Source organism: Schistocerca cancellata, chromosome 2, assembly GCF_023864275.1.
Source record: "Schistocerca cancellata isolate TAMUIC-IGC-003103 chromosome 2, iqSchCanc2.1, whole genome shotgun sequence".
Classification (NCBI taxonomy): Eukaryota; Metazoa; Arthropoda; class Insecta; order Orthoptera; family Acrididae; genus Schistocerca; species Schistocerca cancellata.
The window spans coordinates 574,079,460-574,097,143 of NC_064627.1; positions in this window are offsets into that span (position 1 = coordinate 574,079,460).

A 17,684-nucleotide genomic window follows, 5' to 3' on the forward strand; every position below is an offset into this window, starting at 1 on the left:
TGACTTGCCCTGTCGATAGCATTTATTACTTCATGAGGATAAAGAGCTAGTTGTGTTTCACAAGAACGATATTTTCGGAATCCGTGCTGACAATGTGTCAATAAATCGTTTTCTTCGAGGTACTTCATAATGTTGGAATACAGTATATGCTCCAAACCCCTACTGAAAATCGACGTTAGTGATACAGGCCCGTAATTCAGCGGATTACTCCTACTTCCCTTTTTGGGAGTTGGTGTGACTTGAGAAGTTTTCAGGTCTTTAGGTACGGATCTTTCTGTGAGCGAGTGGTTGTATATAATTGCTTAATATGGAGCTATTTCATCAGCATACTCTGAGAGGATCCTGACTGGTATACAATATGGACCGGAGGCCTTGTCTTTATTAAGTGATGTAAACTGTTTTCTTACACCGAGGACAACTACTTCTATGTTTCTCATCTTGGCAGTTGTTCTCTATTGGAATCCAAGAATATTTACCTCGTCTTCTTTGGTGAAGTAGTTTCGGAAAACCGTGTTTAATAATTCTACTTCAGTGGCACTGTCATCAGTGACTTCACCGTTGTTATCGCGCAGTGAAGGTATTGATGGCATCTTGCCACTGGTGTGCTTTATGTATGACCAGAATCTCTTTAGGTTTTCTGCCGGATTTCGAGGCAGAATTTCGTGGTGGAAATTATTAAAAGCATCTCGCATTGCAATATGCGATATATTTCGAAATTCCGTAAAACTTTGCGAATCTTGGGGATTTTACGTTCTTTTAAATTTGGCATGCTTTTTTCGTTGCTTCTGCAACAACGATCTCACCCGTTTTGTGTACCATGGATGATCAGTACCATCACTTATTAATTTATGTGGTATATATATCTGTCGATACTATCTCTTTGTAAACATTCCACAACTTTTGTACGCTTACATGATCAGGTCGGAACGAGTGAAGACTGTCTCTTAAAAAGGCATTAAGAGCATTTTTATCAGCTTTTTTAAATAGTTATACTTTGCGTTTCTTTTTGATGGTTGTAGGTGTTACGGTATTCAGCTTAGCAGCGACTGCCTTGTGGTCGCTAACCCCTGTATTCATCACGATCCTCTCTATTTGTCCCGGATTATTTGTTGCTAAAAGGTCAAGTATGCTTTCGCAACCATTCATGCTTCGAGTGGACTCATGAACTAGTTGTTCAAAATAATTTTCTGTTACTAAGAACGGTTCAGTGATAGGGTTGTTCTTATCAGATGGGACAGCAAACCAATACCGAAAACGATCACGTATACATGCCGACGTCACAAGCTGAATGTGAAGACACAGTATATCATGATACTGAAAGTGTAATACAGTATGTAAAGGGATATGAAAATCTAATCATGAGAGACTGCAATGCAGTTGTATGGGAAGAAGTAGAAGAAGAAAAAGTTACAGTAGAATATGGGCTTAGGAAAAGGAATGAGAGATGAGAAAGAATAATTGAGTTCTGTAACAAGTTTCAGCTAGTAATAGCGAATACTCTGTTCAGGAATCACAAGAGGAGGAATACTTGGAAACGGCCGGGTGATACGGGAAGATTTCAGTTAGATTACATCATGGCCAGACAGAGATTCCGAAATCAGATACTGGATTGTAAGGCATACCCAGGAACAGATATGGACTCAGATCAGAATATAGTAGTGATGAAGAGTAGGCTGAAGCTTAAGACATTAGCCAGGAAGAATCAATACGCAAAGAAGTGGGATACGGAAGTACTAAGGAATAACGAGATACGGTTGAAGTTCTCTAAAGCTATAGATTCAGCAATAAGGAATAGTTCAGTATACAGTACAGTTGAAAAGGAATGAAAATATCTAAAAAGGACCATAATAGAAGTTGGGAAGAAAACATAGGTAAAAAGACGTCAACTGCGAAGAAACCATGAGTAACAGATGAAACACATCAATCGAACAATGAACGAAGGACGTAAACCAAATGTTGCGGGAATCTCAGGAATGCAGAAATACAAGTCGCTGAGGAATGAAATAAATAGGAAGTGCAGGGAAGCTAAGACGAAATGGCTGCAGAAAAAGTGTGAAGACATCGAAAAAGAAATGATTGTCGGAAGGGCAGACTTAGTATACAGGAATGTCAAAACATCCTTCTGTGACATTAAAAGCCATGGTGATAACATTAAGAGTGCAACGGGAATTCCACTGTTAAATGCAAAGAAGAGAGCGGATAGGTGGAAAAAACATATTGATAGCCTCTACGAGGTGGAAGATTCGTCTGATGTGATGGAAGAAGAAACAAGAGTCGATTTAGAAGAGATAGGAGATCTAGTATTAGAATCAGAATTGAATAGAGCTTTGGAAAACTTAAGATCTAACAAGGTAGAAGAGGTAGATAACATACCATCATAATTTATAAAATCATTGGGGGAGGTGGCAACAAAACGACAATTCACGTTGGTATGTAGAATGTAGAGTCTGGCGATGTACCATCTGACTTTTGGAAAAACATCATCCACACAATTCCGAAGACAGCAAGAGCTGACAAGTGAGAGAATTATCGCACAATCAGTTTAACAGCTCAAGCATTGCTTACTGAAATAACGTACAGAAGATGACGATCAGTTTGGCTTTAGGAAAGGTGAAGGCACGAGAGAGACAATTCTGACATTGTGGTTAATAATGGAAGCAATACTAAAGAAAAATCAAGATACGTTCATAGGATTTGTCGACCTGGAAAAACGATTCGACAATGTAACATTCTGAAAAAAAAAGAATAAGATATATTGAGAAACAGGTCGTATACAAAATGTACAGCAGCCAAGAGGGTATAACAAGAACGAAGTGCTCGTATTATAAAGGGTATAAGACAAGGAAGCAGCCTTTCGCTTCTACTATTAAATCTGAACAACGAGAACCTAATGATGGAAATAAAAGAAAGGTTCAGGTGTGGAATTAAAATTCAAGGTGAAAGGATATCAGTGATGCGATTCGCTGATGACATTGCTATCCTGAGTGAAAGTGAAGAAGAATTGCATGGTATGTTGAATGGAATGAACAGTCTAATGAGTACACAGTATGGATTGAGAGTAAATCGAAGAAACACGAAGGAATGAGAAGTAGTAGAAACGAGAACAGCGAGAAACTTAACACGAGGATTGATGGTAACAAAGTAGATGATGCTAACGAATTCTGCAACCTAGGCAGTAAAGTAAGCAATGACGGATGGACCGAGGAAGACATCAAAAGAAGACTAGCAATGGCGAAAGGGCATTCCTGGCCAAGAGAAGTCTACTAACATCAAATATCAGCCTTATTTTGAAGGAGACATTTCTGAGAACGTACGTCTGCATTTCTGAGAATGCGCGTTAGGAGCACAGTTTGTACGGTCGTGAAACATGAACTGTGGGAAAACCTGAATAGAAGAGAATCGAAGCATTTGAGATGTGGTGCTAGAGACGAGTGTTGAAGATTAGGTGGACTGATAAGGTAAGGAATGAGGAGGTTCTGCGCAAAGTCGGACGGGAAAAGAATATGTGAAATACACTGATAAAGAGGATGGACAGGATGATAAGACATCTGTTAAGACATGAGTGAATGACTTCCATCGTACTACAGGGAGCTGTAGAGGGCAAAAACTGTAAAGGAAAACAGAGATTGCAATGTATCATGTAAATAATTGATGACGTAGGTTGCAAGGGCTACTCTGAGATAAAGAGGTTAGCACAGGAGAAGAATTCGTGGCGCGCCGCATCAAACGACTTTAGTTCTCTCGCCTCTCGTCGCCTGTGGAGGTGGCAAAGTGCTATAGGTGACCAGCTGCAGTGTTCACTGATAGCGTGATTGGTGACACAATGACATGAACAGGAGAGGTCCGAGTGTCGAGTCACCGACGGTCACAGACGTATAATTTTACAAAATACACTCCTGGAAATGGAAAAAAGAACACATTGACACCGGTGTGTCAGACCCACCATACTTGCTCCGGACACTGTGAGAGGGCTGTACAAGCAATGATCACACGCACGGCACAGCGGACACACCAGGCACCGCGGTGTTGGCCGTCGAATGGCGCTAGCTGCGCAGCATTTGTGCACCGCCGCCGTCAGTGTCAGCCAGTTTGCCGTGGCATACGGAGCTGCATCGCAGTCTTTAACACTGGTAGCATGCCGCGACAGCGTGGACGTGAACCGTATGTGCAGTTGACGGACTTTGAGCGAGGGCGTATAGTGGGCATGCGGGAGGCCGGGTGGACGTACCGCCGAATTGCTCAACACGTGGGGCGTGAGGTCTCCACAGTACATCAATGTTGTCGCCAGTGGTCGGCGGAAGGTGCACGTGCCCGTCGACCTGGGACCGGACCGCAGCGACGCACGGATGCACGCCAAGACCGTAGGATCCTACGCAGTGCCGTAGGGGACCGCACTGCCACTTCCCAGCAAATTAGGGACACTGTTGCTCCTGGGGTATCGGCGAGGACCATTCGCAACCGCCTCCATGAAGCTGGGCTACGGTCCCGCACACCGTTAGGCCGTCTTCCGCTCACGCCCCAACATCGTGCAGCCCGCCTCCAGTGGTGTCGCGACAGGCATGAATGGAGGGACGAATGGAGACGTGTCGTCTTCAGCAATGAGAGTCGCTTCTGCCTTGGTGCCAATGATGGTCGTATGCGTGTTTGGCGCCGTGCAGGTGAGCGCCACAATCAGGACTGCATACGACCGAGGCACACAGGGCCAACACCCGGCATCATGGTGTGGGGAGCGATCTCCTACACTGGCCGTACACCACTGGTGATCGTCGAGGGGACACTGAATAGTGCACGATACATCCAAACCGTCATCGAACCCAGCGTTCTACCATTCCTAGACCGGCAAGGGAACTTGCTGTTCCAACAGGACAATGCACGTCCGCATGTATCCCGTGCCACCCAACGTGCTCTAGAAGGTGTAAGTCAACTACCCTGGCCAGCAAGATCTCCGGATCTGTCCCCCATTGAGGAAGTTTGGGACTGGATGAAGCGTCGTCTCACGCGGTCTGCACGTCCAGCACGAACGCTGGTCCAATTGAGGCGCCAGGTGGAAATGGCATGGCAAGCCGTTCCACAGGACTACATCCAGCACCTCTACGATCTCTCCATGGGAGAATAGCAGCTTGCATTGCTGCGAAAGGTGGATATACACTGTACTAGTGCCGACATTGTGCATGCTCTGCTGCCTGTGTCTATGTGCCTGTGGTTCTGTCAGTGTGATCATGTGATGTATCTGACCCCAGGAATGTGTCAATAAAGTTTCCCCTTCCTGGGACAATGAATTCACGGTGTTCTTATTTCAATTTCCAGGAGTGTAGTTCATGCCTGGAAGTGTCTTTGTATGGCTACAAGGGCACAATGAAGTCAGTGGTCTCCACTGCCACGCAGTTAACCTGCCTCCCGTTACGATGAATATTAACAAAGCTCAACTTTACTGAAGGCACTTCGACCGTAGGCCACTCTGTTCACTGATTCGCGACACATCGTCGTATTTTCAGTTCCTCGCACGTCTGAGTTACCTGTGCCTAATTTTTGTGCCTTTTCGGGGCAATGTGTTCTGTACCTTTCGGTTTCTGTTTATGTTTGTCTTACGACTGGTATTACTAATCATATTTAAATAATGTATTTGTTGGAATCCACAGCCTCAGGATGCTTAATAAACGTAAACATGGTCCGTAGTAGGATGTAATGCCATATTTATTTAGTGTGGACGCTTCCATAAACTGACGGATTATATTTACTTTTTACTTGTAATTAAGACTAATTTGAAAATGACGTGAAATACAGATGTTAAAAATCTGCTGGACAGAGACGCTTAGTCGAAATTAGCTAACAGCTAATTAAATAAACATCGCATTACAGCCTTATACAGACAATGATTACGTTTATTACTAATCATATTGTTGTTGTCCGGCAATGAATTGGAACTGTGGCCAGTTTATCTACTCTAACCGACCTCACCAGTGATCGGGGAATCCCGTTACCGACACATTCTTTCCCATGGTTGACCATGGCCGCGTCTCCTATTCAATTAACCCTGGTCTCCTGTTGAATTAACCCTGATAAACAATGGAAACGTTAATGTGTGAGGTGCCCCACTTGCCATTCCCCGCTACAGAGGGCGTCGCACCGTCGGGACGCATGGTGCTGTAGCCATGAAAAGTACTGGTATCTTGGTCTTTTCCGTTCTGGCTACGACTGGACGGTCACTTTAACTACCACAAGAATGTATGACGGAATTCCTCTAACATGACACGCCGAACCATACAGTTCTCCATCGGGGCAGGGACATTTCTCTACAATATTGCAATTATAACTTGCCCAGTGTGTTACTCCTGAGTATTTATCGACAGTGTCATTTAAGGCAGGTGCTGATAGATGTTTCATGAATGATAGTTCAAAAACACTGAAGCGAATTATTCACAGAAGAACGAAAAAATATATAATCAGTTTGAGTCCTGGAGAAATTTAAGAGCAAGCGAGGCTATAACGTTACTATTTTAGAAGATATAATATGGAGGGAAAACCTACGTTTAAAGCATTTGCAGACCGAAAGTAAGCTGCTGATAATGTTGACTAGAATAGACTCTTTCATAATTGAAGACAGTAGGGTTAATAACAGGAAGCGTAAGCTTATCTGTAAGGTGTACAGAAACCAAACTGCAGTTACTGGAAGCAGCGACTGACAAGGGAGCGAGACAGGCCTATCCCCGATGTTATCGGTCTGCGTAAGGGACAAGCTCTGAAGGAAACCAAGGTGAAATTAGAAAAGGGAACTAAAGTTCAGTGGAAAGGTACATAAACTCAGGGGTTTGTCGATGACACTTCAGTTCTGTCAGACGGCAAAGGACTTGGATGAGCAACGGAAGGGAATGGGTACGGCCTCGAAAATATATTCTAAAATGAACATCAATGAATGTAAAATAGTTTGATATAATGTAGCGGAACTGAATCAGGCCCTGCTGACAGAAAGAGATTAGAAACGTGACTCCAATGGTAGTAAATGATTTCTGCAATTTAGGCAACAGAGTAAATAATTATGTACGAATAAGGAAAAGGAAAAGAGGAAAAGAGGGATTTGTTGACATCAAATATAAATTTAAGTGTTAGGAAGTATTTTCTCAACTTATTTATCACAGTGTAACCTCACGCGAAAGTGAAACTTGGTCGATTTGAAGTTCAGATAAGAAGAGAACAGAAGATCGAATACAGTGTGTGTGTGTGTGTGAATTCATAAGGGACCAAACTAATGAGGTCATCGATCCCTAGACTTACACACTACTTAAACTAACATATGCAATGAACAACACACACACACATGCCCGAGGGAGGACTCGGAGCTCCGGCGGAAGGGGCCGCGCAATCTGTGACATGGCTCCTCAAACAAGTTGCAACGGATGTAAGTGCTGTTATTTTTGAAGAGCTGAAGGGACTTGGACAGCACAGAATGCGTGAAAAGGTGTAAGGAACCTATCATTGGACTGATCGGACTGAAAACCACGACATAATTTAAGTTTCAATACCGTGTAGAGTAGGTGCACATTGGCAAACATCACATTAACACCTCAGAATTTAAAAAAAAAAATAAAAAAGCCTTCACTTCTCAAAAGTGTTAAAATACATGTTTAATAATTTTTAAGAGAAGATGAAAGACATCTAGGGGATTTTAAGTGAAAGTCAGTAGGTTACAACCGGGTGTGTGCTGTTTCGCGGGGCGACGCTTAGAAGAATGTCTGTGAAAGTAAGGTATGGTAGCACGGAAGCGAGCTGGGGGAGGGAAGAACACGGCGAGCGTCGGCACTCTGTGAGGATCCACTTTCCTGAAGCGCACCCTGAATGCGATTCCAGGCTCTGAGAAAATCCAGAACCTATACAGACATACGCTCGGATACCGAAAGCAGTTTGACAAAGCGCTGGGAGGTCTTCGACTAGCACCATATTGCAGTAGTAAAAGGAAGTCTTGAGAGAGATTCCTTCACTTGTGGGTAGGTATTAGTATTAAAGATCGGCCGCTCTCGTTACGACAAATGAACGACTTTTTGTCTTAGTTGTAGCGTTAGCGAAATAATGTAAGAAGTTTGTTGAATATGTTCATAGCGGTCTTCTACATACATGAATGAACAGTACTCAACAATGTCTTCAGAAGACGGAGGAACTGACAATGAATGAAAGAAAGCAGTTTCAAGGACCACTTTTACTCTGTGTCAGTCTGCGATTGATATAAATTCCTGATTATCAAGAATAAGTTTCTACCACAACCATAATATTAATGCATACTGCTCCCAGAACTTTGAAAACATGTGGCTTCGCTATTTACTCAAGAAGTAATAGAGAGCGGTTCATCTTTGATACCAACATCAATTCCGAGTGAAAAAATTCATATTTTCCTTTACTACTGCGATAAGAAGCCAGTCGAGGACTTCTCATTGCTTTCTCAAAGTATCAATTTCTGCAGATAATTTTGTGTGACACAACTATGGGAACAGATAAAAACACAGTTATGGAGTATTTAAAAAGACGTTTCATCGCCGTTCCAGTAATCAGACAGTGTACATCAGCTAAGGTGGAGAAGCATGGCCGGAAATAAGTGGCAGTGGTTTGCTGAACAAACGGTCCCAAGAGAATTCAAGGAAACAATGATGAAATGTGGACGTGCGCCTGATTCCGGCATAACGCAGTGTCAGGAACTCGGAGTCATTTCCCACGTTTCAAGGTTTAGAATCATTTTCAAACTTTCATTACTATATGGAAACCAGCAATTATGATTATATTTCAAGGGCATCATAACAATGAAAGAATATAGTGAGATACACCCCACCTTCCGTTACACGAACTTGACTTATTCTGCTAGAAAAGAATGAGGAGACATTCAATCGCTCATCCGGAAGTGGAAACAATATGGTGTGTTTCTTTTCTGTGAACAGACTACACATTATAATTAACAATCTCTTACCTTTCGACAATAAAACAAGATCAGACAGTCACGTAATAGTTCACGTGTTGCTCCACACAAGACGAAAGTTTAATTAATGAGTGGTATCTTTGCCTGTCGTCCCAGATGCCTAGCATTAGTCATAGCTTAATTTATTAAGATATAAATTATTTTTGTTGGGGAGTAGTTTTTACAATCAGTTTTACTGCCACCATCCAGTAGCTACACCCACGTTCCCACGTTACTACGGATGGTATAGCGGGATCACCGAGACTAGACCTTGCACCAATAAAAAGGTACATCTGTATCTACACGATAACTCCACAACTCACAATTAAGGGCCTGGTTCGGATGAATCACGTTGTCGCGCGGGATTAGCCGAGCGGTCTGGGGGCACTGCAGTCATGGACTGTGCGGCTGTTCCCGGTGGAGGTTCGAGTCCTCCCTCGGGCATGGGTGTGTGTTTGTCCTTAAGATAATTTAGGTTAAGTAGTGTGTAAGTTTAGCGACCTATGACCTTAGCAGTTAAGTTCAAATGGTTCAAATGGCTCTGAGCACTATGGGACTCAACATCTTAGGTTATAAGTCCCCTAGAACTTAGAACAACTTAAACCTAACTAACCTACGGACAGCACACACACCCATGCCCGAGGCAGGATTCGAACCTGCGACCGTAGCAGTCCCGAGAAGTTAAGTCCGATAAGATTTCACACACATTTGATCATTTGAACATTTGAATCACGTTCCTTGGTACTCCAGTTGAGCTGTCGTGGCGTGATATGCAAACGTCGAGGGGTGCTCTTGCTCGAAGGATGCACCGCACCGCGATGGGAAACCGGTGGGACACTTCACTGAGGCGATGAATGTCATGGGATGGCGAGTCCGCCCGATTAGGCGTGCGGTCTAACGCGCTGTTTTCCGAGCGGGAAAGCGTGCCAGTCCCCGGCTCGAATCCGTCCGGTGGATTTGTGTCGAGGTCAGGTGTGCCGGCCAGCCTGTGGATGGTTTTTAAGGCAGTTTTCCATCTGCTTCGGCGAATGCGGGCTGGTTTCCCTTAATCCGCCTCAGTTACACTATGTCGGCGATTGCTGCGCAAACACTGTCTTCACGTACGCGTAGACCATAATTATTCTACCATGCAAACATTTCGGGTTACACCTGTCTTGTATGAGACGTTACAGGGGGGGGGGGGGGTCCACTGGGGTCGAATCGCACAAAAACCCTAGGTTCGGTGTGGGGCAGCGGTAGGGTGAGTGGACTGCTGTAGCCTGTTGTGGGGTTGTCAACCACTGAGGGCTACGGCTGGGACGATGCCTCTCCATCGTTTCCTGGTCCCCGGTTCAATACACAATACAATACACATGGGATGGCGACGTGCACATCTACAGATGGCTGTGGTACAAAAGATCAGAGCGCTGGCGGAACTGTCATTAGATTCATATGATTCATGTGTAAAGGTTTCCGAAGTAATTAAGGCCGCACGCCGAGAATTAACAGATTTTGAAACCTGAACGGTAGTCGGAGCTAGACGCATAAGACATTCCATTTCGGAAGTTATTAGGGAATCGATATACCGTGATCCACAATGTAAAAAGTGTGCAGAGTGTATCACGTTTGTGGCATCCTCTCACAACGGACAACGCAGTGGCTGACGGTCTTCTCTTAAATACCGATAGCAGCCGCGATTGCTTAGAGGTGTCAGTGCTCAGAGACAAGCAACATTCCGTGAAATAACCTCTGAAGTCAATGTGGGGTGTATGACGAATGTATCAGTTAAGACCGTACGGCGAAATTTGGCGTTAGAGGGCTATGGCAGCACACGACTGACGCGAGTGCTTTTGCTAACAGCACGACATTGTCTGAAGCGCCTCCTCTGGGTTCATGACCATATCGGTTGGACGTTAGTCAATTGGAAAACGGTGGCCTGACCAGATGAGTCCTGATTTCAGTTGGTAATATGTGATAGTATGTTTCGAGAGAGGTGCTGACCCTACGATGCCTTGGTCCCAAGTTGTCAACAAAGCACTGTGCAAGCTGGTGGTGGCTCCATAAAGTTATGGGCCGTGTTTACGTGGAATGGACTGGGTCCTCCGGTGCAGCTGAACCAATCATTGACTGGAAATGATTATGTTCCGCTACTTAGAGACCATCCATGAACTTCATGTTCCCTACAAGAGATGGAATTTTTGTGGACCATGTCATCAGGGCACAACTGTTCGTAATTGGCTTGAATATCATCCTAGTCAATTGGAGCATATGATTTTGCCACTCAGATGGCCCAGAATGTATCTCATCGAACATTTACGGGACATAATGGTCAGTTCGTGCACAACATATTGTTCCGCAACACTTTCGCCATCATGGACGGCCTTATAGGCAACATAGCTCGATATTTCCACAGAAGACTTCCATATGAACTTCAGTTCCTGCACTATGCCGGGCAAAAGAGGTCCGACGTGACAGGAGGCATCCCATGACCTTTATCACCTCATTGTATTATGCTGCTAGCTGGGGTACCCGGCTTCACTCAGGGTTGTATGAGACATTCCCGGGGGGGGGGGGGGGGGTCCACTGGGGTCGAATCGCACAATAACCCCCCCCCCTCCCCCCAGGGAACGTCTCATACAAGACAGGTGTAACCCGAAATGTTTGCATGGTAGAATAGTAATGGTCTACGCGTACGTGAAGACAGTGCTTGCACAGCAATCGCCGACATTGTGTAACTAAGGCGGCTTAAGGGAAACCAGCCCGCATTCGCCGAAGCAAATGGAAAGATGGAAAGGTATGAGATTGTGTGGTAGTTGGAATAAAAGGATAAACTTCAAAGTATAAGAGATAAAAAAAAAATTTAAAAATATAATCTAACTATTTACAATACTTGTTAAGGTGTAAGAGGTAGAAAAACTATTGTAAACATATTTTAACTATTTACAATTTTTGTTTATAACGCAATTTTCATTTTTTTTCCTGTTCGAGAGCAAGCTGTACACTTCACACACTTTTCACACTTTATTTTAGATTTATATTCATTCACTAAATCGCATGGACTACTCACACTTTACTGTTTGTTTTTATTCAGTCACTGCACTACTTTTTCGCAATTCTTGATTCTTCAGCCCGGTCATTTCGTTGTTCTTTAGCTTGTCTGCTTCTCACGGTGCTTATTCTCGTTCGTTGGGAACTAAAGCGTGCTTCGCCCTCTTCGTCTGTTTTGTTTTTCTCGCAGTTTTTTCATTTTCATTTTATTTTTATTTTATTTATTCATTGCTTGTTTTCGCCTCTTTGCATGCTCAGCCACGGTACGGGACTACAAGTCCCACCGCCACACCTGCACCTGCCCATGCTAGGCAATAAATTGTGCCTGACCCATGTAGTACTATCACCGTAAGAGGGTGGTACGGGACTACAAGTCCCACCGCCACACCTCCAAAGTGAATTGCAGTGACAAAGTCACTGCACAGTGGAAATTTACTGGCCCACCAACACAGTTAGACCGCAACAGACCGGTGATGCTGTATTGTAACCTATCACCTCGGACTACAAGTCCATAAAAAAAAAAAAAAAAAAAAAAAAAAAAAAAAAAAAAATTCGCCTCTTTGCTCCAGAAAAGACATCGACATGAGTACAGGTTCAGACTTTTGAACTGCAGTGGCACGATTCAGGCCTCATGACACAGACAGTTACGTTGTTGAGCCAAACCGTTATCACCACTGCCCGCCGGGACGTTGGATGCCACATAGTGGCGTTGCAGGCACGTGAAGCGGTAGCAAAAGTATGTAAGCGGAGCAGACGCGAACGAAGGGTATTCCTAACGAAGATGTGGGCTGCAAATGGGGAAATTTATTGAACTAAGCCACTTTGAAAATGGCAGATTATTAGTATGCACAGCCTCTGAACGAGTATCTCGAAAGAGGTGAAGCGGGTCGAATGTTCACATGCTACTGCCATGAACATCTGCGGAAGGAGCAGGGCAGTGAAATTACCACTAGGCGCTAAGTGGTTGGACGTCCACGGCTCTTCACAGAACGCGGGGATCGGAGGCTTGTCTGCTCTGTAAAGTAGGACAGACGGTGATCTGTGCCATTTGTGCACAGTGGTTGGTGAACGCACAATTGTTTCGGAGCGCTCCGTTCTTCGTACACTGTTTACGCTTGCAGTCTGCACGGGACGGTCGAGATTAGACTGTGAACCAATGAAAATTTATCGGCTCTTCGCGTGAATTTTCTTTTTTCTACACTCGATCGACGGTCGTCTTCCCAAATGCCGTCATAGAGGTGAACGGCGGTTCGAAAAGTGCAGCGCGCCAAGGATGCAGCCTCGTGGGAGATGTATTATGATGAGGGAGACATTCCCCTGCGCTTGTGTGGGACCTGTGGTAGTAATCGAAGACCCGCTGACAACTGCGAACCACCTGCATCCCTTCGTGCTTGATGACTTCCGCGACGACAATACCATCTTTCAGCAGTATAATTGTCCTTGTCTCGGAACCATAACCGTGCTACAGTGATTTGGGGAGTATTATAACGAACTCACTTTGACGTCTGGATGACCAAATTTGCCCCATGTAAATCCTGTCGTACCCATCTGGGTAGCTATCGGGCGCCACCATCGCGTACGCGCATCACCGGCACGTTGTTTACGCTGATTACATGACCTGTGCGTAGATATCTAATGCGACATAGATTCACAAACCTATGAACAAACTGTCAGATCCCTGATACGCAGATTCTGTGATGTATTTCGTTCCAAAGACGGACAAATGAGATGTTAAGCACGTGGTCTTAATGGTTCAAATGCCTCTGAGCACTATGGGACTTAACATCTGAGGTCATCAGTCCCCTAGACTTAGAACTACTTAAACCTAACTAACCTAAGGACATCACACACATCAATGCCCGAGGCAGGATTCGCACCTGCGACAGTAGCAGTCTCGCGGTTCTAGACTGAAGACCCTAGAACCGCTCGACCTCACCGGCCGGCTCTTAATGTTTCGGCTCATCACTGTATCTTGCTGGTAGATGCCATCGCCATACGCAAAGATATCAAGCGTGAAAGGATACATATGATGAACAATAATGTTCTCTTATTCATGCTGATACTCTGGATTTCAGTTGCGACAATAGCTCGAGTTTCACGTATGGGATCTTCTTTCGAGTGACAGTGCCTGTTTCCCTATATTTTATTCACTGGAGAACAGTATAGATAATAGATCAGAGTCAAATAACTTCATAATTTGTTGTCGACGGTCTGTGTAGAGAAAATAAACAGCTTAAAGCAGCTTATCCGTCGGTGAATCGACTGCATTCCATTCCCTGTGATAAGTAAGGTAAACTTAATTTTTAAGCAACAAGATCAAAACAAAATTACAGAGAAAGATTTTCAGCATTGTACGCTAAATAAATACTTTTAAAATTTAGAGAAATGGTAAGTGAGCTGAATTACAAAAAACAGTTTTAAATACTTTATTTTTATTTCCTCTATAAGTTAAAGGCTATTTTTGAGAGGTCTGTCCGTATAGCCCGGTTTCTTTAGATTACTTCAACTTACTTAAATTACTTTGCACACGTATAGTAAGTTAACTGTATGTCCAGCAAATATCTTATAAAATGAGGGAATGAAATTTCCACTTAAAACAAAAGATGAGGCATTACTAAAGCTTAGTATAAGAGAAAAAAAATTAAAAATAACAGAAAAAGAAACATTATGTTACGCATGGTACACCCATTAATTTTGAATTCAAAACGAATGCAAATGTAACGAGAGTTTAATTCATTTTCAGACTTCTTTCTGCCGACGTTTTGTTAGCCACCGATGGTGCGGAATCTCTTTCCTAACGGAATTTCCTTTAAAAATTTAAGCTTATATATGCACATAAATCAGTTTTAATAATATAAAATTATACTTAATGTACGCTCTTGCTCCAGGTAGCTTTATCTACATTAGTGGATGGATACAGACAGTTACACAACGCTCTAGCTATATTTTGTACGTGAATGTAGCTTCACTAAATCTGTACACTAGTGTTTCTGGCAGGCTGAGATTAAGAACAGGTTCGTTATGCCATTCTCTTAATTATTTATGTCATGGTGCAAATGTGATACATTATTGCTTACTCACAGTACAATTTTGTGACGTATCACTTATGAAAGTGAAGCACCCGCACGATCGCATAAGCAAACGAAATGTTTACGTATACTTGCAAATGAGCGTTGGTCATTTGGTGAACCCACCGTGAAAGTGAACACGCGGTAACTGAAAGTGTTAGCCTGTTCCCAGTAGGGTTGATAATGTTTTTTTTCTGATGCTTATAACATGCACTGGATGACGGTGACAATCCATTTCACCCCGCTGTAAACCAAACTGCGTACAAGACTTTGTTCCTAATATTGTAGAAGTGCCTCAAGAAAGTCGTAAGGTACACCTCTAACAGGCATTATGGTACAGGAGAATGTTTGAAGCTATCGCCTAAGGAAGCGCTACTCTCATTGTCTTTCTGGGACAGTGTCTTTAACTACCAGTCCAGAATTTTGGATCACGTGGTCAGTGCCAATCACTGCATAGCTACTGAGTAAAGTTATAATAATAAACAGTCAGCCTCATTCTGCAAAAAGCCCTGTCAAAAATGAGCGGAGGGCAGATTCAGGTTCAAGACTCCCTCTCATCCTTCGACTAACAAGCGATCAGTGGCGTGAGGGTACAGAAGCCACTGAATACGATTGAATGAAACACACATAGAAGTAACCCCACCAAATTTAACTGCAACTGAAAATATTGTCTTGGTGATCTCTCTATTGGCGGCAGGCTCTGGAGCAATCACTTTTCGGATATTAAAGAGAGGACTGTTAAAGGGAAGGTGACCATGAAAGACTGAATGAACAATAAAATGGAAGTTTACAGTAGTTGCAAAGTGGGATGTCTGACTCGTTAGTAGGAAAAAGAGAGAAGAAAGATTCCTTGAGTTATGCAATAAATTTCAGTTACTAATAGTTACCCCAAGAAAGGAGATAGAAAATGCCTGAAGACAAGGAACGATATCAGCTTGATAGATAATGGCAAGACAGAGATTCTGAAGTCAAATATGAAATTAATGTCGGACCCTGCATCCGATATAATCCCTGCTTAAAATTTAGGAACAGAAGTTGGGCTGACGTTTAGGATAACACACAGCAAAAATCAACAAACACGAAGTGGGTTACTGAAGTAATGAGGAACAATATGCATTCGAAGTGGTGTGAGGCTGTAGATACTGCGATGCTGAGAACGACAGTGAGAGGAATGGATCGCCAAAAACGTTTATCACAAAACCCACTCAGACAAATGCAGGTGTAAGAAACGTAACTGCGAAGGAAGTGGGGATATCAAAATCAATCTTTCGTTTTATCAATGAAAGCAGGAAAGAAAGAAATTTTCAGTAAAATAAAGAAATAGCAAAAAAGTCACATTGGAATGGAACCAACAGAAATTACAGGAAAGGTTAAGGGATAAAGCTGCAGGAAAATATGTGGAAATCGGTGAAGAAGTGATCGTAAGGAGGCTGGATTTACGATTTAGAGTGCTAAAAAAAATCAGAATATTTAAAATCAAAGGCGTCAATACGAAGAATGCAGAAGGTATCCCACAATGAAATGCAGAGGAGAGAGCGGGTAGCTGGTTGGAGTATTTGAAAGCCGCTAGCAACGGGAGATAATGTCTGATGTTGTAATTAAACATGAAATGCATATCGGTTTGGAGAACCTAGGCGGATCCAGTATTATAGTTGGAGGTTGACAGAGGTTTGGAAGATGTCATCGAGAAAGGCTGAAGGAATAATCAACATTTCTACATAAGCTATAAAAGGTCAGCCAAGTGATTCTTCAAGTTTGTGTGTAGAACGTTTGGAGAGATGTAACTGGGCTAAAGCCGTCGGTACACGGACCGTGCATCCGAACGTTGAGCGTTGAGCGTGCCGAGTTTCTGACGTCATAGCGTGGAGTAGCACGGTCGGGAGTCTTTCCGAACGTGCAGAGCAATATCGGGCATGTCAGATATTCTGAGCGTGCGTCTGAGCGTTGACCAATGAGATGGCCAAACGCCACCTACGTCACACGCACGCCGTCTCCCTTCAGCACAGAGTTGTGAGGCGCCATATTGGCATTCATTTCAAGCCTATATGTATATATATGCCGTTTCTGAGCAACAGCAAACTGAGAATCACAGGAAAACTCGTTGTTACTTGTGTGATTCGTTCCAATAAAATAATGAGAAACATCATATTCGTGGCAAAAGAATTATTGTAAATTGCGTATTATGAGAGTAGGCTATTAGAAGGCAGCGACACACTGAAGATCCACCCAAAACGCATTGTTCTTGGTACAATTTGTTATAATTAAATAATTAGTAACATAATTATCCACGATTAACGTTTTTAGCAAAGGGTAACACAATATGTTTAGATCAGCTGAGACAAATGTTGGTTTAGCGTAATAAGTTGATTCCCAAATTAGCGTGTATCTGTAACGAATTAATGAATCCCGCCAATGGCGTCCCACGCGACTTCCTACAAGGAACCATTGTTCTAATCCCGAAACATCCTGCAGGAAAATCTGTAACAAATTTTAGGCCTATCACTCTCCTAAATTCGGACTATAAAATATTTGCCCGCATCATAAACGAAAGATTAAAATCAGTATTGAACACAGTCACTGGATCATATCAATCGAGCGTAGGAAAACACAGATCAATTCACCAAACACTGTGCGACTACAGAGATATTATT